Source organism: Pongo abelii, chromosome 3 (genome assembly GCF_028885655.2).
Source record: "Pongo abelii isolate AG06213 chromosome 3, NHGRI_mPonAbe1-v2.0_pri, whole genome shotgun sequence".
Taxonomy (NCBI): Eukaryota; Metazoa; Chordata; class Mammalia; order Primates; family Hominidae; genus Pongo; species Pongo abelii.
The window spans coordinates 175,097,882-175,123,948 of record NC_071988.2 but is presented as its reverse complement, the minus strand read 5'-3'; the positions used below and the strand labels follow the sequence as shown (position 1 = coordinate 175,123,948).

The following is a 26,067-nucleotide window of genomic DNA, read 5'->3' as shown; positions in this document are numbered from 1 at the left end:
GAACTAGAGTCCAGGTCTTGTGGCTGGCACCGTTCCTCTTTCAGTATGTCACCTACCCCAGGATATGCAAGAACAGGAACAGTAATCAGGCAACTCCAGAGTAGAACAAAGCCAGCTAAGTAGAGAGGTGATGTGTTTCAGTGTGAGATAAATATAACCAACTAGAAGAAGCAAACAAATCAGGAGCTTATAAACGCTGCCTAATGCAATCATTTCATTTTCTGTGTCTCTGATTTCAACAAGCTTTATTGGGGTTGGAGGAGGCACATGGGGGGGATTAGTCAACAGATATAAAGTTACAGTTGAATAAGTTCTGGTGTTCTATTGTACAGTAGAGTGACTACAGTTAACAATAATGCATTGTAGATTTCATTTTTTAATTCGTATTTTTTGAGACAGGGTGTCACTCTGTCGCCCAAGCTGGAGTGTAGTGGCGTGACCGCTGCTCGACCTCCTGGGCTCAAGCAATCCTCCCACCTTAGTCTCCCCAGTAGCTGGGACTACAGGCGTGTACCACCATGCTCAGTTAATTTTTTGTATTTTTTTGTGGAGACAGGGTTTTGCCATGCTGCCCAGGCTGGTCTAGAACTCCTGAGCTCAAGTGATATGCCTTTCTCAGCTTCCCAAAGTGTTGAAATTACAGGCATGAGCCACTGCACCTGGACTGTACATTTCAAAATAGCTAGAAGAGAGAATTTTGAATGTTCTCACTACAAAGAAATAATAAAGGTATGAGGTGATGCATATGCTAAGTATCCTGATTTAATTATTACACAATGTGCATCCATCTTGAAACATCACACCGTACCTCATTAACATGTCAAGTAGAAAAAAATTTTAAAGATATAAAGAAAACAAACAAACAAAAACTTTATGAAAAGTATTACCCAATGGTGTTATGAAAGAAGATGGTAAGAAGTAATTATTTCCAGCCTTCAGTTCAGGCATGAGCAACTGGAGAGGAAGTATTGTTATGATGGATTTCACAGGTCAGCACTCCAGGTGTGGCCAAGCTCCTTCTGGACAGTCCAGACTCTCTGTAGTCAGTTTGATTGAGTGGTTTGGTTTGGACCCCAAGAGGCTGAGCCCCTTCCTCTCTACTGGCAGTAGCCCTGGTGAGGCCTCCTATGTTTAGAGGTTGGGATCATTCATTAGCGGCTGTGGGGGAGGTTTTAAGGACAAACAGGACTGTCAGGAAGTAATGGTGAATGAAGCAGAAAGGACTTTCTCTTAAGCATCCTTAAAAGAGAAAAGGTGCAAGTTGGCCTTAACCTTTTGGGGTTATGTGGATAGGAGTAGATGAATCAGGAACCATCTGACCCAGTTCCAACCCAAGAATTCACACCAGAACTGGTCTGGGCCTTCAGATGACCCATTAATGTTATACATTAAATGTATACATTTAATGTTATACATTGCACAAATGAGTGTGTGCCAGGTGGTATACAAGGCACTGGTGACACAAAAATAAATGACATGAAGAGAACCTCTCAAAATCACTTCTGGGGACTGAGTTATCTGCCTCCAGCTCAGAGTCATGTTGACTGGGTCTCAAGGATCAGGATAGCCCTTTGCAGCCGGGCTGTATTTGCAGTAAAGGTGACCCAGGTCAAGCACCCCTGACTCCCTGCCCAGTATGTTTCCCACAGGGAGCTGCCCCAAACTGAAGACATATCCAGGTGGGATCTGCCCAGCACAGAGCAAAGCAAGACCATCACTTTGCTTGCTCCAGGCTCTATCCTTCTATTAATTACCTCTGAGGTCTTGGCACTTTTCTCATATTGACTCATATTGAACATAAATTCATGCCCAGCAACCCTATCCAACAAGGAATTTTGGTTGGTCTGTTATCATTTATTCTTATGGAACTCAGGATGCTTTTTTTTCTAGGTACTCACAAACCATCCCATTAATAATCCTTCTCTAGCATTATTCTTGATAGGGAGTTCTGCAGTTTTGTAGAAAAGACTGAAGTAGGCCTAGTGTAGTGGCTCACGCCTGTAATTCCAGCACTTTTGGAGGCCAAGGTGGACAGATCCCTTGAGGTCAGGCACTTGAGACCAGCCTGGTCAACATGGCAAAACCCAGTCACTACTAAAAATACATAAATTAGCAGGGCATGGTGGCGTGTGCCTGTAGTCCCAGCTACTTGGGAGGCTGAGGCAGGAGAATCACTTGAACCCAAGAGGCTGAGGTTGTAGTGAGCTGAGATGGGGTCACTGTACTCCAGTCTGGGTGACAGAGTGAGGCCCTGTCTTTGAAAAAAAAAAAAGAAAAGAAAAAAGAAAAGCAAAACACAAGGCTCTGCCATGCACTGATTATTAAATGCCCAAGTAATAACATGTCTACCCCTTCATTATTCTTTGTCCTGCTCTGACTATAACAAAAAGCAAAAGCATGCAAACACAAAGCTCTTTTGTTTCGCCCATTGTTTGGCCTGGAGAATTCGAAGTTGACTCTATCTATCTTGAGTATACCTGGAATGTAATCTCCCGGTGCTAACTATGGGTTCCTGATTGCATCCGTGTCCACATCGATGTGCACATCGGTATCAAGTATTGTTTTTCTCTTAAGCGGAGCTCCATTACCACACTTCTCATTTTAACAATTAAATTCAAGGCGGTGCCAAGTTCCTGCTTGCCTCACCAGTTTACCTTGTTTAATTAATGCAGTGGTTTTGACTACAGGGCTGGGATTTAAGAGTCCGGGAGTCTCCGTGGGCGAGTGAACTGGTTGAAGCTGAGCAGAGCCCCCCCGGGGCTGGGGCGGGAGCAGGGAGGTGGCCGAGGCGGGAGCAGGGAGGTGGCCGAGGCAGGCGCGCTGCTAATAATGCCTGCCTCTTCCACACATTCTTTCCTCTCGGTCCCAGACAGTGGATTACTTTTAGACCAACATGTAGTTCAGAGAGAACCTCACAAATGTTCCTCTCTGCTGACCAAATCACCTGACCTCTACGATTCCATCCTGCGGTCATAACCACAGATCTGGGGAAATCTCAGACAGCCCCGGCCACGCATGCCAGGCGGAGCCCGAGGGGCTTTCACCCCGCCGGCTCTGCAGGGCGCCCGGGCTCCATGGCAACAGGCCCCGCCCCGAGGCGGGAGCGGAGCTGCGCTCAGGCGGAAGAAAAGAAGGCGGGTCCCCTCCACCCAGATGGCGATTGCTCGCCGGTATTCCGAACCTCTGTCTTTCCCCCCACCCCTTCTAGGTTTCCTTTTCTAACCTGTTTGTCTCACCAGGAAACAGAACCACTTTGTAAAAGAACTGATTCAAGTGGTGCCGATGTGGGGAAGAGGAGGGAGTCAGGCCCGCGGTGACAGCATTAAAAGCTGGAAGCCCCGGGGATCGCGCCCGCCTGGCCCTCCAGCAATGGGGGTTCTCCCAACTGTGGCCTTTTCCCGTGTCCGGGGTCGACAGCTCTTTGCCTGCTAACCCTGGAGGGTTCTGAGCCGATGCGTCCATGCTGGGGGTGGGACTTTCTCTGAGTAACATGCCTGGGCTTTCATGCTTTGAAACCTGGAGGTGACACTGAAGTAGGAGTCTGGGCACCTTGGCAGAGGGAGCTAATCCGAGGACAGGGGAATCTGACACCATCCTCAGAAGGCTGCCCCTCCAACATGTTACCAGAAGAGTATTTTCCTAAGCAGCCTGCCTGGCACTACAACTCAGGGTCGCTTTCATCCACGATTAGAATCCTATGATGAAAGTCAGAACGCATCTGCGATTAAGGCACGGGCTCTGGAGACATCTGGATTTGCTTTATCTGCAGGTTGCTCCTTGCCTCTCTGTAGCTCGTTTGTAAAATGCTACCTCCCAACGCCATTGTGATGATTAAATGATCCAGTGTTGTCAGTGTCAGCCCCATGCCTAACACACATAAGTCTCAGGAGTGGTAGTGGAGAAGGGGCTGGGCTCCAGAGCCAAGAATGGGTTTGGATCCTGGCTCTGCCACTTACAAGTTGTATAACCCTGGGTAAGTAATTTAACCTGTATTCCTCAATTACCTCAAGTGTACGGGGGATGACAAGGGTACTGACTATAGCGTTGTGAGGAGAAGGAAATGGTTTGTTTAGTCTATGTAAAGAACCTGATCCAGGCCGGGCGTGGTGGCTCACACCTGTAATCTCAGCACTTTGGGAGGCCGAGACAGGTGGATCACCTGAGGTCAGGAGTTCAAGACTAGCCTGGCCAACATGGTGAAACCCTGTCTCCACTAAAAGTACAAAAATTAGCCTGGCATGGTGGCAGGCGCCTGTAATCCCAGCTACTCAGGAGGCTGAAGCACAAGAATTGCTTGAATCCGGGAGGCGGATGCGCCAGTGAGCGGAGACTGTGTCACAGCACTCCAGCCTGGGGGACAGAGCAAGACTCCATCTCAAAAAAAACAAAAAACAAAAAACAACAACACATGATCCAATGCCTGATGCATCATAAGCAGTCAGAACATAAATTATTACTATCATTATTATGGCCACTACTAGATTTATGAGTTCCTTTAGAAATGACTGATAATTCACTTTTTTACTCCTGGAGCTGGGCTCATTTAAGGATTCAGTAAGCATTTGTGGGGTTTTTTTGGACGTACGAATAGCTTAATAAAACACTACACCTCATCACCTTTTCATAAGCCAAATAAAATACATCAATAAATGATAGTGAGCAGAATCATGCAAAATCAGAAGATAAATGCCTATACAGTTTTGTTTTTTTTTTTTTTTTTGAGACAGAGTCTCACTCTGTTTCCCAGGCTGGAGTGTGGTGGCGCTATCTCAGCTCACAGCAACCTCAGCCTCCTGGGTTCAAGCAATTCTCCTGCCTCAGCCTCCCGAGTAGCTGGGATTACAGGCATGTGCCACCATGTCCAGCTAATTTTTTTGTATTTTTAGTAGAGACGGGGTTTTGGCATGTTGGCCAGGCTGATCTCAAACTCCTGACCTCAAATGATCTGCCTGCCTCGGCCTCCCGAAGTGCTGGGATTACAGGCGTGAGCGACCGCACCTGGTGCCTAGACACTTTTATCACACCAGGCTGGACACAGCCTCCCTCTGCATCCTCACCCACTTAGCACTGGTGTCTGCCTGCTGGTTTTGACACGGCTGAGAGGCTGCAGAGCTACTTTGTTACTCTTGCTGAGGTCTCACACTAACTCTAGTCCCAGGCTAGTCCCAGGAAGGAAGAGAGTCTGTTCATGCCTACCTACCACTGGTTCTCATGAGAAAGAAACCTGGACTTTTGTGCTGGTCAGCGGCCTGTGGAAATGAGTCCTCATTGGCCAGCATCTCTCCCTTAGAGCCGGCAGCCTTCTTAAAAAGATCAGAAGAGAAATGATTCCTTTTGGTCCCCTTCCAGCATCAGTTTTGCCCTTTGACGTAAGTCATCGTCTCTGGACATGAGAACGGGAGGCCTCACTTCCACATCCTCCTCCAAATGAATGCACTCTAAACAAATATTGATGCGCCTCTCAAGGTTGGCATTGCATCTGGACCAGTGCCAGGAAGCCACAAGGCCACCAGAGGCAGAGGGGAAGAGCAAGGGCGGAAGAATAGAAGTCAAGCAGCAGCAGATGGAATGTGTGCACAGTCAGGTGAGGCCTGACCCGAGGGTGTTGTGCCTGGACCTGTGAGCCCTTGGTCAGGGTGAGCCCAGTGCCAAGCAGAGCCATCCATGACCTCAGGGCCAATGCTGGGCACCCTGACTCTTCCTTGATAATGTCTCTCATCCTTCATTCTTCCTCCCCGTTTCTCCCACACTCTTTCCTACTCCCTATCCACTTCATTCAACAGTAGAAGCTTTTAACTTAGCTTCTACTATGTGCTAGGCACTGTGTTAGGAGCCACAGATAGTCACTATCCTTAAGGAAAGTATACATTCTCATAAGAGAGACAGATACTAAATCTCAAATAATAAGCTAAATTAAATTACTTGAAATAAAAGTTAATTAAGCTTCAGACAATTAACAATTTTTATCTGTGGCCTCTACTTCAGACCCACCAAGGAAATACAGGCATGTTGGTGTTCTGTGGTGGATAAGAATCCAGGCTCTGGAATCAGACAAATGTGGGTAAAAATCCCAGCTCTGATACTGCCCAACTGTGTGATTTTGGCCAAATTACACCACCTCTCTTACCCTTCTTTTCTTCATCTGTAAAAAGTAAAAGAGATACTCTTTACTTTTTAAAAGAGATACTTTTTATAGGGTTGTTATGAGGATTAAACAATGCCCAAAAGATGCTTAGCACATTGCCTGGCACATAGGAAGACTCAAATTATGTGAACTATTGTTGCTGTTTAATTATACAAGCAGAGGTCAGCAAACCTTTTCTGTAAAGGGCCAGTATAGCAAACACTTTATTGACTTGTGAGTCAATACAGTATCCATTGCAACTGCCCAATTTTATTGTAGTGTTAGAGCAGCCAACAGTAGGTAAAGGGGCTGGGTGTAGTGCCTCATGCCTGTAATCCCAGCACTTTCAGAGGCTGAGGCAGGCAGATTGCTTGAGCTCAGAAATTTGAGACCAGCCTGGGCAACATGGCAAAACCCTGTCTCTACAAAAAATACAAAGAAACTAGCCGTGTATGGTGGTGCACACCTGTAGTCCCAAATACTTGGGAGGCTGAGGTGGGAGGATCACTTGAACCTGGGAGGAGAGGTTGCAGTGAGCTGTGATTGCACCATGCACTGCCATCCTGAGCAACAAAGACAGACCCTGTCTCAAAATAAATAAGTATATAAACAAATAGATAACAGTTGGTAAAGGAATGATTATAACTGTGTTCAATAAAATTGTATTTATAAACACTGAAATTTGAAATAATTTTCTCATGTCACAGAATATTATTTTTCTGTTGTTTTTTTCCAAATTATTTAAACACGTAAAAACCATCGTTAGCTCACTGGTTGTACAAAAACAGGCCTTGGGCCAGATTTGGCTCACAGGCCATAGTTTGCCCACCCCTGCTCAAGCCTAACAAAATGGCTGACACAACTTTTGTAGATTTTGCTTCAGAGGAAAATCCAGTTGGTGGGTCCGTAATACCCTAATTCACTGTCTGGACATTAAGACACAACCTGGTCTGACTAACAACATTATAAACCAACCCAAGGATGGCAAAAACCTCGTAAATGAAAAACAATACCTGCAGTTTACTTGTGCATAAGCCAAGATAAGTAAGTAAACAGAACTTACCATTGGCTTGTGCAGAAGATAAGAAATGGAAAAGACAGTCAGTTCCTTAGACGCATGATCACCCTGTGTTTTGCAGGTGGAGGCAAGCTGCTCCTGACAGGTGCAAGAACTGACTGTGTGTGTACTTTGCTTCTCAGTGCTGTGCACAGACACGTGCAGCAAAAACCATCTCAGAGGGTCACAAGCCCCCTAGATTTTACCCACAGAAGATGGGAGAAAAAAGAACGTGTGATGAATGAAGAAAGCTGGGGAAAATGAGGGAAGGCAGGAGGAACCTGCCAGAAACAGGCCAAGTCCCACCAACATGGAAATCAGATCACAAATGATTTAGCTGTAAAACAGGTATCCCAAGTTATGCCATGTAATTCCCAATTCCATTCTTTCCTTTCCTTCTCCCTTTCCCTCTTAAGTATCTGTGGATAGAAACAGGACATTATGTTTTACTTTCTTCTGCAATGTAGGAAGATGTTTATTCTCTAGTTCATATCAAATTATTTGCAGGCCAAAAATTCTTTCTCTAATAATATTAAAATATGTACATGTTCCAAAGACACTGCAATTAATAAACTTGTTTCCCTTGACCCAGAGGAAATGCAAAGCTTTCTTATAAATCCATTCCAAGAATCAAATTTGTTCTTGTACATCTTCAAAAAACTATGTGTTGCTAGGTGCAGTGGTACACACCTGTAATCTCAGCTACTTTGGAGACTGAGGCTGGAGGATTGCTTGAGCCCTGGAGTTCAAGATCAGCTTGGGGAACATAGTGAGACCTCATCTCTAATTTAAAAATGAAGAAGAAGAAGAAGAAGGAAGAAGAAGAAAAAGAAGGAAGAAGAGGAAGGAGAAGGAGGAGAAGCGGAAGGAGAAGAGGAAGGAGAAGGAAAAGGAGAAGAAGAAGACGGCGGCAGCACAGTAGCTCATGCGTGTAATCCCAACACTTTGGGAGGCTGAGGCAAGAGGATTGCTTGAGGCTAGGATTTCCAGACTAGCCTGGGCAACATAGGGAGACCCCATTTCTACAAAAAAATTTAGAAATTAGCAGGAAGTGGTGGCGCATGCCTGTGGTCCCAGCTACTTGGGAGGCTGAGGCAGGAGAGTCACTTAAGCCTGGGAGGTTGAGGCTGCAGCGAGCAGTGATTGTGCCACTGCTCTCTCTCCAGTCTGGGCAACAGAGTGAGAGACCCTGTCTCAAGGGGGGGAAAAAAAAAAAAAAGAAGGAGGGGGAGGAGGAAGGAGAATAAGAAACCACATATTATCCATGCCCAGCCATTTTTACTAGATAAAGAATTTGCTTATTTAGCCTGATTGACATTTTGAACCATCCTCAAGGTCAGATGTCACAATAACACCCTCTGACTTAGTAAGGACCCTTCTCTGGGAAGAACATGGCCCAGGTACAGATGTCTCCATCCTTAATAGTTTGAGTCATAGATAACTAGCCGGCTGCCTATCAGGTTGCCACTTGATTTTAACTACTATCTGTTGAAGAAAGAAAGCAAGTCCATTACCTTAGACTTCTGTCAAAACGAAAAAGTGAGGATCTGGGTTCTAGCAAGGATGTAACTGCATCCAGTGCTCCCCTTCTCTACCCATGAAGAAGCAAAGCCCACAGTCAAGGAACCTGGCACTGCTCTTCATCTTTGCCCTGCCACATGGCACAGCACTGGTACTCTCTCAAGGAAAAGAGTCACCCCATCATATGGATCTTCAGTTTTAAACCCAACAACCTGAATCAAGGGCATAAACCCCATCACCTTCTCTATCACTTTCCAATTGTGTGGGGGGCTTCAGTTCAGTTTGGTGGTGCTGATAGGAAGCTTGGGGGCTCCACCCTAGCCTCAGGCCTACCTCCTAGTCCACTTCCCTCCTTGCCTTGGCAGGGCCTCTCCACCAGTAATGAAGCAGGAAGGCACAAGACTGTCATCCTTTCATAGAATCAGAGGCGTGTTTGAAGTTGGAAAGGACCTTGGAGGTGACAGAGTCCTGTGGTTTTAAAGCCATGAAATCCTTTCTCTAAAGAGCTGCCCGGGACCTGGGGCCCCTGCCAACATGCTCACCTCCCACTCATGCTGCCTCCACCCCCGCCCATCTCTTCAGGACACCTGGTGCTCGGTGGACATATCCAGTTTGATCACCATTGTATAGACAAAGAAACACAGAGCTGGGGAGGTGATTTGATCCCAGCCCCCACCATGCCTTACAATCAGCAAGTGGCAAAGCCATTCACAGATCTGAGGCCTGCTGCTCTCCATCTGCCCCAGCTTCCTCTCTTTACAGGCAGGCCCAGGGAGCTGGAGGTCTGTGCAGGCTGCCTGAGTTTCTTTACAATTTCGGTAGTTCTGTCGAGACTGTTCCACAACAGACACAACTGGAAATACAACAAGCAAAGGTCTTGCTAAGTGAGACTAGAAAACAATGCTGAGGAATATAGCAAATAGCTCTCATGCCGCAGCTGGTCTGCTTGAAGAGTTAATGGTTAAGAGTTTATAAATATGCAAACACCATGGTCGAACAGCAGGAGTTCCCAAGATAGCAGAGAAACAGGAACCTACCACAAAGGATTATGGTACTAAAAGGTTAAAAATCCGCCCATCCACATGGCGAAGGGCAGGGAATAAATAAACCACGACATCCTGTTAGAGGGGGATTCACAGAGAAGGCAGACTCCTGGGAATAGGAAAGAAAAAAAAAGATACAAGACAAAATAGACCAAGGCTGAGTACCAACTTTGTGTAGTTAAGAATCCGCATATCCTCGGAGTGACCTTGACAATAAAAATCCAACACTAAAATAAACATGTAAGAGTGGAGTTACATCATTAGCTGTTGTACAGACTGTTATGAAGACTTTTAATCCGGTCAAATTGGTGAGCAGGGTGAAGTGATAAAAGCACACAGATTTATTCAAAGGACCCACGTGGTTGGCATCAGATGGCCAGCATGTTCCGGCACTTTGCCTGCCCCCTGTTCCATAATGGGCCTCAGTAGAATTCCCATTCTATTTTTAAAAAGCCATTAACACATGTTTGTTTGCCCCCAGAAATGGGAAAACCCAATCTTCATTTAAACTTAGACTATAAAAGTTATTCATTATAAAAACAGGTTTCATTTCTATTTTTCTGTTTACTCTAATGGCCAGTGCTCCCCTAGCAGCATCCTGGGACCTTTATCTGGCATACGTGTGGCCTCTCCTCCATTCTCCCTGTACTGTTTCTGGCTTTTCAAGAATCTGTGCACCCGTTTCCTCAGGTCCAAATTCTGAGATAAGTTCAGAAAAGGAGGCCGCCTTGTTTTAGTTCATGGCTAAATGAATGGATCTTCATGAGCAACGAGGTGCTCTTAATGCAAGGTTCCAGTCCTCCTAGCCCCGCTGTTGCTCCTGCTGCCTGGGTTCTCTGCTCCTGGGTTGTCCACTCAAATGCTCAAATGCTGCCTCCTCTCTGAGGCCTTCCTGACCCTCCTGACTTAAGTGGGTGTGCCCCTTTGTTATGTATCACTCTGCCCCATTTAAATCCTTCATGGCAGTTGTCACAGTTCATAAGGGAATATTTGTTTAGTTAGAGGTGTCTCGCCCGCAAACCTGTGACCTCCATCGGAGAGAGGGCAGGACCATCCCCCAACGATGGTGCAGCACAGATGCAGTCTTGGCACATGGCTTCCAACAGTGTGCGATGAGGAAGGACTGGGTGTCCAGCCTGCCTAGACATTAGCCAGAGCTGTGTGATCAGTGCTGCTCTGGAGAACACAGCCTCCTAGACCAGGTACTCATGTGAAACACCTCAGAACTACTTATTATGATCAGACATCAGCTAAAGATCCCTTTGAGCTCTTGTAGAAGGGATCTGTTAGGAAAATGGTGTAAGCAAGATCATCAGGACAGTGTAACCTACTTAAGAGTGACACATACTCTACAGGAAAAGGTTTTTTTGTTTGTTTGTTTTTCTGAGAGGGAGTCTCGCTCTGTCACTCAGGCTGGAGTGCAGTGGTGCAATCTCGGCTCAATGCCACCTCCGCCTCCCAGGTTCAAGCGATTCTCCTGCCTCAGCCTCCGGAGTAGCTGGGATTACAGCTGTGCGCCACCACGCCCAGCTAATTTTTGTATTTTTAGTAGACACCATGTTGATCAGGCTGGTCTCGAACTCCTGACCTTGTGATCTGCCCGCTTCGGCCTCCCAAAGTGCTGGGATTACAGGCGTGAGCCACCACGCCTGGCTGGGGAAATGATTTTAATATACTTACTGAAAATATTCTCCTCCAGTCATTGAGGTATGCTTTATAATACATTTATGTGGTTATATGTTTATTGGATACATGCAAATACTGGAAGTAATAAAATTAAAACAGCTGTTTAGATATTCTGTAGTTCGCTCTTGCTTTCTCATGTATTCTGAATTCATGAGCTGTTAAAATCTGGAGAGCCCTAGAAGCATAGGTAGTAACCTTCTACTGATAATAGAAGCAGTGTAGGAAAAGAAAACCATTTACCCTAAACTAAGTCCTTTCACAGTGGCTGAAGGTAGTCTAATTACTAAACACTATTTGATTTTTGTTTTAAGTAGGAGAAAAATATTTACTGGTTATGCAAATATGTAGTATAAACTACGATACAAAACCTCTTCCTTCCAATTGGGAGTCTGAAAACAATATTGAAAAGAAAACACTACCAAATAAGATATTGTGTCTTACATTTATTGCCTGGCCTCAGGTATTTGCAGTATTATTAAAGGAAAACATTTTCAAACATAGTCTACTAATTCTTATGCACAGTTTGGCATCGATAATCTTTTGTATTTAAACCAAGTAAGGAATTGTGGGTATGAGTATGATATTCAGCCTTTATTAGGGATCCTACTTACTACTGCAGAAAGTTAGGATGCTGGCCAGGCGTGGTGGCTCATGCCTGTAATCCCAGCATTTTGGGAGGCTGAGACGGGTGGATTGTTTGAGCCCAGGAGTACGAGACCAGCCTGGGCAATATGGTGAAACCCCCTCTCTACTAAAAATAGAAAAATTAGCTGGGCGTGTGGCGCGTGGATGCAGTCCCAACTACTCGGGAGGCTGAGACAGGAGAATTGCTTGAGCCTGCCTGCCTCCCAGGAGGCGGAGGTTGCGGATAACACCACTGTACTCCAGCCTGGGTGACAGAGCGAGACTCCATCTTACAAAAAAAAAAAAAAAAAAAAAAAAGAAAGAAAGTTAGGATGCTGTCATGCATAGACACATTTCATATTGCTCGAAAATGTTTCTTATTAAGACAAAGATGAACAAAGGAGACATGTATATACCTAATAAAAGATGTTATGTGTTGAAGAGAAAGGAGAACAAGAAAGGCAAGAGAGAAGAAGAGAGAGAACGAGAAGAAAACCTGGTACAGGCCACTTACTTCTAACATTCATTTATTCCACTTTCATGCAATGATGATGCAATCGCTTACTAGACACAAGGCACTTTTACACTAAAGGGGATGTGAAGCAGTATCATGGTGATTGCATTCTTTAACACTTACAAATAAAGGATAACTTTCTCTCTTAGAAAGGAATAGAAAGAAAATAACAGAAAGACAGAGAGAGAGAGAGAGAGCACTATCTTTACGATAAAATCTCCAAAACAATTGTATCAAAGCCAGAGGTCTTTTTTTTTTTTTTTTTGAGACGGAGTCTCACTCTGTCTCCCAGGCTGGAGTGCAGTGGCGCGATCTTGGCTCACTGCAAGCTCCGCCTTCCGCGTTCACGCCATTCTCCTGCCTCAGCCTCCCGAGTAGCTGGGACTACAGGCGCCCGCCACCACGCCCGGCTAATTTTTTGTATTTTTAGTAGAGACGGGGTTTCACCGTGTTAGCCAGGATGGTCTCGATCTTCTGACCTCGTGATCCGCCTGCCTCGGCCTCCCAAAGTGCTGAGATTACAGGCGTGAGCCACGGTGCCTGGCCGCCAGAGTTATTTTCTAACTAAGGAGACTGAGTACTAATCCTGTCAAGAAGGCCTCAGCCACCTCTCATGATCTTATCTAACGCTAATCACCTTCCAAACGCTCCATCTCCAAATACCATCACAGGGGGGTTAAGGCTTCAATATATGATTTTGGGGGGATTCATGAACATTCAGTCCATAATAGAGAGCCCTTAGGTTTCTGTACAAGACAGTCTGTCTCTTCTGTCTCTGTGACCCCATCTCCTGGCATCTTGCAGTGACTTAAAGCATCCAAACCTCTTCAAGTGCTGGACATGCTGCAATCCCATGACCCAATCACAGGACATTTAAGCACAGCAGGTCTAGTGCATGCGACGGGAGCTGGAATTGCTACATTTCTTGGCTCCAGGCTTGTTGCCTTCCAACAAGTCTTCTTTAAAAGATTTAAAATGCACTCATTCTATGCCTCCAGAGAATCCTGTGTTATTCCAGTTCTCTCTTTTTCTTAAGCCATTATACCTTTATACATGCTTTTCCTCTCCCTGGAGTCCAGTCCTTTCTTCCCTTGCCAGAGATTCATACGATGCTTCCCAGGGCCAACCTCAAAAGTACTTAGAAGTCAATTTTTGGTCGTTGCCAATATATTCTACATGTCTCTCCTGTCTCCAGTAAAGGAATATGTGATTTTTCACAACTGCTAATTCATTACCTTTACCTCCATGAACTTTGCTTGGGTACAAATTGTGAAATGTGTGATGTCATGTGTCATGCTTTATTAATTTGGAGGTTAGTACTTAATGAAACATGTGAACAACTGAGAACTCGCAAATCTGCCCTAAAAATGATGTGTTAATTGGCTTATGGACTGGTTTCTAAGCATTGCTTGGAGGGTGGACTGACACACACAGAAGCCACTGTCACCATCACCTTCAGCTCACCCTTACCCAGGGGTTAGATAGGGAGAGGAGCAGAAGGACAAATAAACAAGAAGGCCCAACTTCCTGGGCCCTTTTTCTTGGAGGTAACAGGTTCAGGTTCGAAGATGAAAGAAACTGAGCTTTGGTTCACCTGGACTCAGAACTGGCTCCTGAGGTCATGCCACTGCCACTCCCCACAACGGCAGGTCACTTACCACACACTCCCACAGAAGCTTTTGAATGACTAGCGAAGGTGTAAGTCACAGAGGGAGGGAGGTGGAGAACATACTACCAATGGACCTTCTGTTTTTTTGAAAAAAAGATACAATTAAGTTTTAATATTTGTATGACCATTCATAGATGTCCTGATACTATGACTTTGATAAAGTAGAAAGTATGTATGTATGTATACAACTACCACTCATCAATGTGTTTATGTATTTACATTTTCACATTTCATGTATTTTGACTCTTTTTTTTTTGAGTCGGAGTCTCGCACTGTCGCCTGGGCTGAAATGCAATGGCGCAATCTCAGCTCACTGCAACTTCCGCCTCCTGAGTTCAAGTGATTCTCCTGCCTCAGCCTCCTGAGTAGTTGGGATTACAGGTGCCTGCCACCACCCTCAGCTAATTTTTTGTATTTTCAGTAGAGATGGGGTTTCACTATGTTGGCCAGGCTGGTCTCAAACTCCTGACCTCATGATCCGCCCACCTTGGCCTCCCAAAGTGCTGGGATTATAGGCATGAGCCACCGCGCCTGGCCTCTTGACTCTTTTTTTATTAGTATGCACACTCCTAAGTAACTAAGAGCCATAAACAATAGCATTAAAGGTATATTAGTACTAAAATTAATATTAATAATCAATTAATCAAAAATGCCTACAACAATGTGGTTATAATATGGTACTAATGTTTACATGCCTAATTGCTAAATGTAGTAACTCCAGCTCCAATTGCATGTGGACGAAATATATTTAAGAGTCAAAAGACAAGTTAAACCTTAATTTCCCACACCCCAGCCCCCAAAAGTTAAATTAGCAAGCAGAAAGCACAACCAAATGTAGCTGATTTTCAATTCTATTTGTTTCCTCAAACACTTATGAGAAAAGACAAGCAATGTAACATCCTTGATACTGTAAGTTTACAAAGATGTTTAAGACATAATCCTCTGGCTGTGCGAGGTGGCTCATGCATATTACATGAATATTTTGGGAGGCCGAGGCAGGAGGATTGCTTAAGCCCAAGAGTTCCAGACCAGGCCTAGGCAACATAGTGAGACCCCCATCTCTACCAAAAATTTAAAAATTAGCCAGGTATGGTGGTACACACCTATAGTCCCAGCTACTGAGGAGGCTGAGGTGGGAGAATCTCTTGAACCCAGGAGGTCGAGGCTGCAGTGAGCTGAGATTGTACCACTGCACTCCAGCCAAGGTGACAAGAGTGAGACCCTGTCTCAAGAGAAAAGAAAAGAAAGTAAAAAAAGAAAAGAAAAGGAAAGAAAAAGACACAATCCTCAGACTCAAAGAACTTGCCATAAAAAAACAAGTATGTAAAGAAACTGCTATATAAAGGACAATCTTCTCCACAAGAAAAGTCCATAGTGTGTTGCTGTGGGATGCAAAGCAGAATTGAGGACAACTACTACTGTTTGTTTAAAAAAAGTAGATCAGCAAAGATTCTAGAATTGTCATGTGGTAGCATTTGAGAGGGCTTTAGTGGGTTTGTGGGGCTAAGCAGAAAGAGCCAGCATGAATAGGCATACAAGGAAATGAGGTATGGGGCATAGTGAGGGAGTAAGGAGCCTAGTTTTCCATGGTATGACGTACAAGATGAGGATAAGTAGAAGAAAAGGCTAGAACATGCAATAGAAGCCATGTTGGGGATGGCCTTAACTGTATCAATGCATTCCCATGCTGCTATGAAGAAATACCCGACACTGGGTAATTTATAAAGAAAAAAAGATTTAATTGACTCACAGTTCTGCGGGACTGGGGAGGCCTCAGTAAACTTACAATTACGGCAGAAGGCACCTCTTCACAGGGTGGCAGGAGGGAGAATGAGTGCAAGCAGGAGAAATGCGAGATGCTTATAAAACCATCAGATCTCATGAGAACTCTCTCACAATCATGAGTACAGCAGGGGGGAAACTGCCCCCATGATTTGATTACCTCCCACCAGATCCCTCCCACGACACATGGGGATTATGGGAACTATTAGGTTGCTGCAAAAGTAATTGCGGTTTCCACCATTACCTCCAGTGGCAAAAACTGCAATTACTTTTGCACAAACCTAACACAATTCAAGATGAGATTTGCGGGGGGACACAGCCAAACCATATCGCTAACTGCCAATGTTAGCAGAGTACACTCATCAGAGCATTCTGAGAAGCACAAGCAAGTGACAAAACTCTGCTTTAAGAAGACTAATCTGGCTGCAATTAATAGGATAAATTTCCTGAAAGTGAGAAAGCAGGGTCACCAGGAAGGAAGTCATCACAACCATTTGCTCATTCACTTATTCATGCATGCATTATTTCATCAATATGTCAAGTACCTGCATGACTATATGTCAAGTACCTGCATGTACTGAGGGAGCTTTGGATACAGTGACAAACTGTATGTCACATGGAGCCCTCAGGAGACTTAGAATCTAGGGGGAAAGAAGGTATCATAGTTCAGGTGGCCAAGAATTCTGATGGAGGTGAGCACAGGATGTTGGCAGGGTCCCGGAGGAGGTGACACTTGGGTTGAGGCTTGAGGGAGGAGTAGGGCTTGGTCAAAGGAAGAAGTGTGGAAAAGGTAATCTCATCAGAAGGAATAGCTGGTGCAAAACTGCAAAGCTCTTCAACAACCTGACACATTCAGGTCTGTAAGAAGCTCTAGAAAGAGGTGAATTGGGCCTTCTTTAAAAATGAAAAAGAATCACAGCCATTTATTAACTACTTTGTATGTGCTGGGTACTATTCTATACACACAATAATTCATTTAATTCTCTTAACTTGGCGGGGCACCATGGCTCACACCTGTAATCCCAGCACTTTGGGAGGCTGAGGCAGGTGGATCACTTAAGTTGAGGAGTTTGAGACCAACCTGGGCAACATGGTGAAACCTCTTCTCTATGAAAAATACAAAAAATTAGGCAGGCATAGTTGTGCCTGCCTGTAGTCCCAGCTACTTGGGAGGCTGAAGCAGGAGAATTCCTTGAGCTCGGGAGGTCAAGGCTGTAGTGAGCCGTGATCATGCCACCGCACTCCAACCTGGGCAACAGAGCAAGACCTTGTCTCAAAAAAAAAAAAAATTATCTTAACTCTATGAAGCAGGTGCAGCTTTTCCCATTTTACAGAGGCACAAACTGACTTTGAGTGCTTCAGAAATTTGCTTCTCAGAATCACACAGCTGTCACCAATGATTAGTGACTTCAAGCCTACATCTTTCTGACTGGAAAACCAATTTGTATTAAGCCCTGAAGGATGGGAAAGAGTGAGTCATATAACAAAAAAGTGGAACAAGCATTCAAGGCAGAGGAAACCTGAGGATATATGTGTGTTAGTGGAGGAAGACCAACTAGAAGCAGTTTGGAAGCACCACATATGAAGTACACAGCCGGGGGAAGCAGAGGGGTCTGTGTGCTCGAGGGTGGGACAGGGCACTGGGAGGGTTAAGAATTGGAGAGAAAGAATTGAGTTCCATTTTGGACATGCTGAGTTGGAGATGCATGTAGAACAACTGCCTGGAGATGTCAAATAGCTGCTGAGTTATAGTTCTAGGCTCAGAAGAAAGGTCTGGGTATTGAACAAAAATTTGACCTGTAGATCTAGGCAGGAAAACAAATCATCATCATAAGCATTGACTGTTTACCAGGCACAGCACCTAATGCTACCTATGCATTTTCTGTTTAACTCTCTCAACAGCCATACAGAGTAGGTAACTTATGAGCCTCATTTTACAGACAATGACTCTAAGCCACAAGGACATTCAGTAGCCTGCCTAGGGTCATAAAGGATCTGCATACTTCTACATTCAGTTTCCAAACTTTTGTGACTGAGATCTGCAGCAGAAATGTATTTGATGTTGCGGTCCAGTAATAGATACATATATTTCACTGAAACAAAGATTGCATGAGATCACATTTAGCCCGATGCCCTCTGCTATTTCCTATTCTATTTCATTTTTCAGTAAACTGGCTGCAACTCACTAACTTGATTCACAACCCGCTCATGAAGCCCACAGTTTGGGAATTGCTATCCAACACCTTCTTTCCTCCCACCCCTGAATCACAGTGTGACTGCAAGGATGAGGGAGATGCAAGCAACATCATGGATGTCAAGGAGAAAACTGCACTTCTGTGTGGTTGTGAGTCTTGAGCATAAAATGATGAGAATTCAATCTCTTCTGCCAAATAATGCCCCAAGGACATGTCCGCGGAAGCTAGCTCTTCCGCAGTGACTCATTTACACCTGTCAGGAGTATTTATGGGGATCGAAGCCATTATTGCTGCCAAGCTTTCTCACTGTATGGTGCAGGAAAAGATGCAGATGCACTTAACTTTGAAGAATTTTAAAGTTGTTAGTTCTAAAATTGCTATGGTATTACATTGGAGCAGGATTTGGGCACATATCCCAAAGCAAAGCAGCCCGGTGCCTGTACTCCCCTTGCATGTAATTCCTGCAAACAGTGATTGCAACAGGAAATCATACCTCCGTGGCAGAAATTATGCAATGCAACATTTAACATCTCTCTCAGCAGGAAATGGTTTTGCTCGCAGTAGTTTTGGAATTAACCATAAAAAGATATCATAGACCCTGAATGTATGCATCCATCCTTCCTTCTACTTCATAGGAAGAGAGGAAATGTTCCTTCTCACCAAAATTGAAGCATTCTCAGTGGCCCACCTGCCTCCCCAGCACCTCCACGCCTCACTCCTTCAACCCTTTCCTCTTTAACACCATCATCTTCTCCTTTCCCATGGGCTTCTTCCTTTCTGACTTCAAATACACATTGGTTTCCTCTAAAAAAAACAAAAAAGCACCTCAGCAACAAAGAATTTTGGGGATGATATAATTGGTCCTATCTCAACAGTAGTCATGGTTACAGAACTATATTCATTTGTCAAAATTCACAGAATTGAACACCAGAAAGGGTGAATTTGATTGTAAGTAATCAATATCTCAAAAAGAAAACCCCACAACTTTCCAATAAAAGCCCCCACACCATTTTCTAAATCCTGCCACCCTGTAATTATCATCCAGCTTCCTTCCTTCCTTTCTTTGGCACTTTCTTTTCCCCATGTCCTCATTTTAGCTAAACCAAAGTCTTCTCCCAGTCGTCCCTCTTCTCCTCCCACCTTCTATTGGAAACTCTTTTTCTTCGGCTTTGGAGGTAGAGAACTTTACCATTTCTCCTCTACTTTAAACGCTTCTTATCTCATTCTTAGCAATCTTCTAACTCCGGGAATTTGCCAAAACATCAAGCCACTGCTCTTCTCCTACATTCACTCACTCAGAAACCACACCCACTCTCGTGATTAGATGACTGCTGGAATGCATTTGACTTCCAAATCTATGTCTAGAGAGAGGGCAGCTGGCTTAGGTTTCCAGTGGCCCAGGGGACAGCTCCACCCGGCTCTGTCACCACCTCCAATTCAGCACCTGCAGCTCTGAGTCTCATCCTGCTGCCTTTGCCAGCCACTCTCACTGGAGTGGATGACCTCATCACTGGAGCTTCTCCCGGGGCCAGAAACCCTGAAGACACCACTCAGCCCCTAAGTCAGGTACAAAGGAGGCAGGAGACATGGGAATGTTCTGTAAACTGTTATGTTCTAGACTTACGACACATTACCATTGCTACTACTTAAATCTTTTCAACTCTTCCTTTGAAATGTTGATTTCAAAGGAAATCAACATTTTACCTACTTTTCTCCACCCCCGCCCCCACCTATGGCCTCTAGTTCTCTCCCTTCCCTCCAGCATATTCTGCACACTGGGGTGAGTCCACTCTCACTAAAACACCTCTTTCCCTCTCACTGTGCCGCTCACGACTCAATTTTTTTTATTTTTAAAAATTTATTATTTATTTATTGTTTTGAGATGCAGCCTCACTCTGTCACCAGGCTGGAGTGCAGTGGCATGATCTTGGCTCACTGCAACCTCTGCCTCCCAGGTTCAAACGATTCTTCTGCCTCAGCCTGCTGAGTAGCTGGGACTACAGGCGTGCACCACCACGCCCAGCTAATTTTTGTATTTTTAGTAGAGACGGGGTTTCACCACGTTGGCCAGGCTGGTCTCGATCCATCTGCCTGCCTTGGCCTCCAAAAGTGCTGGGATTACAGGAGTGAGCCACCTTGCCTGGCTACTCATGACTCTTTAAAGGTGGTTGTTAGAGTTGAATTGTGTCCCCCTCCCTCCAAAAAGATATATTGTTGTCTCCCAGTACCTCAGATTGTGACTGTATTTGGAAATACTACAAGTTGAGTATCTTTTATCCAAAATGCTTGGGGCCAGAAGTATTTTTGGATTTTGGATTTTTTTCCATATTTTGGAATATGTGCAGATACTGACTGGTTGAGCATCCCAAATCCAAAAGACTGAAATCCAAAATGCTCCAATGAGCATTTCCTTTGAGCATCATATCAGTACCCAAAATGTTTTGGACTTGGAGCATTTCAGATTTTTGGATTTGGGATGCTCAACCTGTACAGTGTAGGTCTTTAGGGAGGTAATCAAGTTAAAATGAAGTCATTAGAGTGGGCCCTAATCCAATATGACTGATGTCCTTACGAAAAGGGGGAATTTGGACACAGAGACAGGCATGGAGGGACGATTATGTGAAGACACAGAACACTATTTACAAGCCAAGGGAAGCGTGGGACAGCCAGACGCTAGGACAGAGGCATGAAGCAGATTCTCCCTCATGCCGCCACCCTTTAGAGCACCTAAGCATCAAGTCTGTATTTCTCCAATAGGCACTGAAGATCCTCTTTGATTCCACCTCCTTATTTCACCTCAAGGCCCACGACTTCCTTGCCTAGACCTGCTCAGTCCCTCCTCCCATCAGTTATGTCTGGCTCCTAATCCCTGTCTGGAAAACGACTCTCCACCTTTGCTTGGGATGTTCCCAATGCCCATTGTGCCCTTCCCACTTCCCTCTTCCATCTAAATCTTGCACATTCTTTAAGTTCTAACTTTAGTCCCTCTTCCTCAATTATTATATTGTCCTTGATTTGTTACCTTATTGTGTTCTCTCTCTTTTCTGAACCATCATTGTACTTAATGTCTGTATCATATGAGTTGACACTTGATTGTCTTGTTCACAGGATTCCCTAATGGTTTCTTATGTGATATTCTTGGGTCTAGAGTTAAATTTAAAGTAAACAATCTCTGTTGAAAACTACTTTTCCAGACACTTTCCTAGATTTGTTTTCTCAACATAACATCCTTTCTTCTAGAGCTTCCCACAATTCTTGTATCCATTTATCATATGTCAACCAATCAAGTAGACTTGAGCGTGTGTTTTAGTGAGAAAGACATCCTAGGTGTGAGTCCTGACTCCCCCTTTACTGGAAAAGTCACTTGACTTCTTGGAAACTTAGTTTCCTGGCTTCTAAGATGTTACCTCTCAGGGACATTGTAAAGATAAGATGGAATTATTTACGTGAAAGTGATTTTTAAACACTAAAGCCTTGCTCAAATGAGAGGTTAAATCATTATTATGATCTCAGTTCCAAGTGAGCTCAGCTAGTTACCTGCTATGCTGATGAAATTATAGGCTTGAACCAAGTAAGCTGGTTCTTCTAGATTTGTGCCACAGGGGCCAATAAATTTCATAACTAATAAAAATTGATAGGATGGATGGAGAAAACTACAAAGCATATCCTGGTGGGTCAACAGGGTTATCTTCATAAATAAAAGACAGATAGCATACTGTCACCTCAATCTGCCTTAAGGCATGCAGTATCCCAGGTTCTCAGGAGAAACTGGCAGTCCCCATATTTCCAGCTGTGGTACAATAAATCAACAAGGTAATATATTATGCCTAAGACAAGTGTTTGTTTGGTGTGTTTTTTATTTTTGTAACTGAATTCTACTGGTTTTAAGACTGAACATGGGCTGGGTGCAGTGGCTTATGCCTGTAATGCCAGCACTTTGGGGAGGTGGAGGCAGGCAGATTGCTTGAGCCCAGGAGTTGGAGACCAGCCTGGACAACATGTCAAAACCCTGTCCTGCAAAAAATATACAAAAAGTAGCCAGTCATGGTGGCGTGCACCTGCAGTTCCAGTTACTTGGGAGGCTGAGGATGGGAGGATCACTTGAGCCCTGGAGGCAAAGGTTGCAGTGAGCCATGATCATGCCGCTGCAGTGAGCCATGATCATGCCACTGCACTCCAGCCTGGACAGCAGAGCAAGACCTTGTCTCTTAAAAAAAAAATAGTGTGGATGGCAAACGTATTGAGACTGTAAGTACCGTAGCAGCCATCATGTGTAAAATTCAGAAAGCCAGAGCCTAGGCCCCTAGAGACTGAAAGACAGATCTAGGACATGGGCAGTAGGTGTGTGCCTTGCCTTCTTCTCTCGGGTTAGCCTGTGAACTCCTGTCCTCCCTCGGCCCCCATCAACAGATAGTAGCTGAATTAACTGGCTGAATAAGGAAGATTGAAGACTAAACTCCTCGCAAAGGTAGAAAGACCTGGCAGTACTTGGTGAATGCATTTATCCAAGGGATTTGAACGAGAGAAAATGCTTAGAAAAAAAATCTAAGGAAAGAAATGTATTTAGTTCTATTGAGATTTAGTTTTAGCATGGAGTATACTGTGTGCAATAAGCCCCAAAGATGCCAAGAATATTTTGTATCGCATTACAAATGAAAACCAGCTTCCGTGCAGATGGGATTCGGAATTTCATACCCTGGCAAATCTGTCTTCCTTCTATTACAGAAACTACTTCAACTATTCCAAGCAAATGCTTAATAATTATTTCCCCTTCTTGATGTTTAAAGGCTTTTTAACAAGAAAAATGAATTTGATTTCTAATAGATACTGTTTAAAAATTCAGAATCTGGCCAGGTGCGATGGCTCACGCCTGTAATCCCAGCACTTTGGGAGGCCGAGGCAGGCGGATCACCTGAGGTCAGGAGTTTGAGACGAGCCTGGGCAACATGGCAAAATCCTGTCTCTACCAAAAAATACAAAAATTAACCAGGCTTGGAACCTGTAGTCCCAGCTACTTGGAAGGCTGAGGCAGGAGAATGGCTTAAACCCGGGAGGTGGAGGTTGCAGTGAGCAGAGATCGCACCACTGCACTCCAGCCTGAGTGACAGAGTGAGACTCTGTCTCAAACAAAACAAAACAAGACAAAACGAAACAAAAAAATTCAGAATATTTGTTTAAGTGAAACAATGTATGTGGACTACAAGAAAAATACTTATAGAGGAAATCCCTAAGAAATCGAATTTCTTTGTCCTTTAATGAAGTTGTGTTAAAAATGAGTAAAATATACTTTCTTCTCCAGGGTCTGTAGCTTAAGCAGAGACTTTAGAGTAAATGTCACAAGAAAAAGCAGCACTTTGCCCAGGGCCCCACGTACCCTCATTCCCACCTCTTCCCTTTCCAGGCTCCCAGATCTTTGCATGTTGTTTTAGTGGGTGGTTTGTGATCTCTGAGTGGATTTTAGCCTTCAGTCATCGGTTGCTTTATATGTGAGGTTACTAGATTGAGACACCATTTGTGGGGGGAAAAGGATGAAGGATACTCAAAGGCTAATTGCTACTTGAAGGCAGAAAATAGGGAAAAACAGCAAAAAGACTGCAGTTAGCCTCTGCTCATCCTTCCTCTAAATAAATGGTCACTTGATTGTACATGACTATGACTGCCGCGTGACCTGGGGCAAAAGAGAGCATTTATCATTGAAGGCTCATTTGCTCTACAGAGTGTGTGCCACAACAGATGGACAAAGCATTGTTTTTATAAAATGGAAAGCAGCTTTGTAAGAAAGAATTCGGTTTAATGGTGGCAGGAATCTGGAGACCATATTCTGTAACTGTTGAATTGAGTTTTGATTGCTGGCTTCGTTATTGGCTAAGATTGAGAAGCTAAAGATACCCAGTTATTGCCATTTGTTTTCTGCAGCAACCCAGATCCGAACATCCAGAATACCCTCTACGAAACTGTATAGATTAAGTGTCATCTTTTAGCGAGCCACATTTAGTTTTTCTCCCTGGAGTTACTTTTAAAGCTATTCAGGACAGCTCATCTTAGCCATCAGACCCACACATGGGGTAAAGTGGCTGAGGACCCACGGGTATTTCTGTTCTAGAGGTCTCAGGAAGTACTAAGTATATGGCCAGGATTTGGGTGGTGAAGGAAATGGAGTGACAAGGATGATTCATACTTGGAAGGAGAGGAAGGAGAGGGTGTCAGATGAAGCATCCACACAGTTGACAAGGGTGTTTATGGATACAGAGTAGCTGATCCTGTGGCCTTCAGCCCATTTGGGTACCCTTTTATCCACTTTCTGTTGGTGACATCTCATTGGTCACGCTAAATAAGGGGATATCCAAAATGTTTACCTTGCATAAGAGGTTCACTTTTATAATCTCTTTCTTGGACTAACATGGTAATTATTTTGCCTTCCATAAGCAGAATCCAGTGCATTGGAGGGAACCCTGGACATATGCGAACAATAAGGAGAGCCAGCTGCCCGATATCTGCAAGGAGATTGTTCACAGCCAATACTGAGGAGAGTACTAAACACTGAGACAGCTTTTGCTGCTGCTAAGGCAAACTATTATAATCTTGAACTACAAAAAGCAAGGGAGGGTGTGGTCAGACAAGTTCCGGCCCTTCCCCTTCCCCCACCTATGCCTCTAGTTCACAATTTTAATTCCCAGGAGAATCACAACTTAAGCAGACTACCCAGCTGAAAAGAGAGACGTGTACCCTCCATTGTGTCCAATAGCCGAGGACATACAGGCAAGCTAACGAGATGCAAATCCCATTCAGTGTGGCTAATGCCCTTTTTATCCCTAACCAAAGACCTAGAAAACTTATTCAATTTGGTGGTTTTCTAATATAGTTTCCACACCATTGTTGAATGTGTAACACTAATTTGAATAAATTGCATGTAGTCAGCAAAAGAGACAGTTCTGTTTTTGTCTAGTCTGAGAGGCTATTTTGGCGATCAAAGAGACCCAATCTCATCCTCTTAATTAAGGCAAAGCTCAAGCCTATCTACTATTTACCCTCAAGCAGGGTTTCTATGATGGGTTATTTTGGCGCTACCCAGGGCCGCTGGGGAGAGGACATTTTAGGACTAGAACCGTGCACTGAACAAGAGTCTTGGGGTTGCCGGGCGCGGCGGCTCATGCCTGTAATCCCAGCACTTTGGGAGGCTGAGGCAGGCGGATCACAAGGTCAGGAGATCGAGACCATCCTGGCTTCCTGGCTAACACTGTGAAACCCCATCTCTACTAAAAATATAAAAAATTAGCCGGGCGTGGCGGCGTGCCTCTGTAGTCCCAGCTACTCGGGAGGCTGAGGCAGGAGAATGGCGTGAACCCAGGAGGCGGAGCTTGCAGTGAGCCGAGATTGCGCCACTGCGCTCCAGGCTGGGAGAAAGAGCAAGACTCCGTCTCAAAAAATAAATAAACAAATAAATAAATAAAAATAAAAATAAATTTGTCTTGGGGTTAAGTAGCGAATGTCACTTCACCTAGGTCATGCTGAAAGAGCCTTTTACTGACACACCTTTCACGACCAAAGGAAACAAATTTTAGGTTGGGGCCAACTTGATTCTCTCGGAAAGTGTTTGTAGCTGAACCACTGCAGAGGGTTCTACCACAGCCAGAGCTGATTTTCTTACTGAGGAAAGACTTGAGGAGCTCAGTGAACAGGAGGGAGAAGGATGCTCACTAATGCCTAAAGGTATCACCAGGACTTGAAAATTCCTTCAAGACTTGTTCTTTGCCTTTTAGGCTATTGTACTTTCCAGATCATAAGCAGGGGGCTCAGAACATAGTATTTGCTCAATAAATCCTTGTTGGCTAGCAGACTGGGGCATGGGCTT

At 44.5% G+C, this 26,067-nt stretch overlaps 1 protein-coding gene and 1 long non-coding RNA gene across 16 annotated transcripts in view; one reads left to right on the top strand and one right to left on the bottom strand.

Moving 5' to 3' along the window:
* TRIM2 (tripartite motif containing 2) overlaps positions 1-26,067 on the bottom strand; it is a 181,877-nt gene that overhangs the window by 81,302 nt on the left and 74,508 nt on the right. The window lies entirely within an intron of this gene.
* Positions 3,108-25,138, top strand: LOC129059110 (uncharacterized). Of its 3 annotated transcripts, none has more exons than XR_008524814.1 (4): positions 3,108-3,973; positions 5,350-5,584; positions 7,264-7,529; positions 24,645-25,138. It is a non-coding gene; the product is annotated as an uncharacterized LOC129059110 (long non-coding RNA). The 3 variants fall into 3 exon arrangements; XR_008524816.1 differs by having other exon boundaries at positions 24,642-25,138; XR_008524815.1 differs by lacking the exon at positions 7,264-7,529.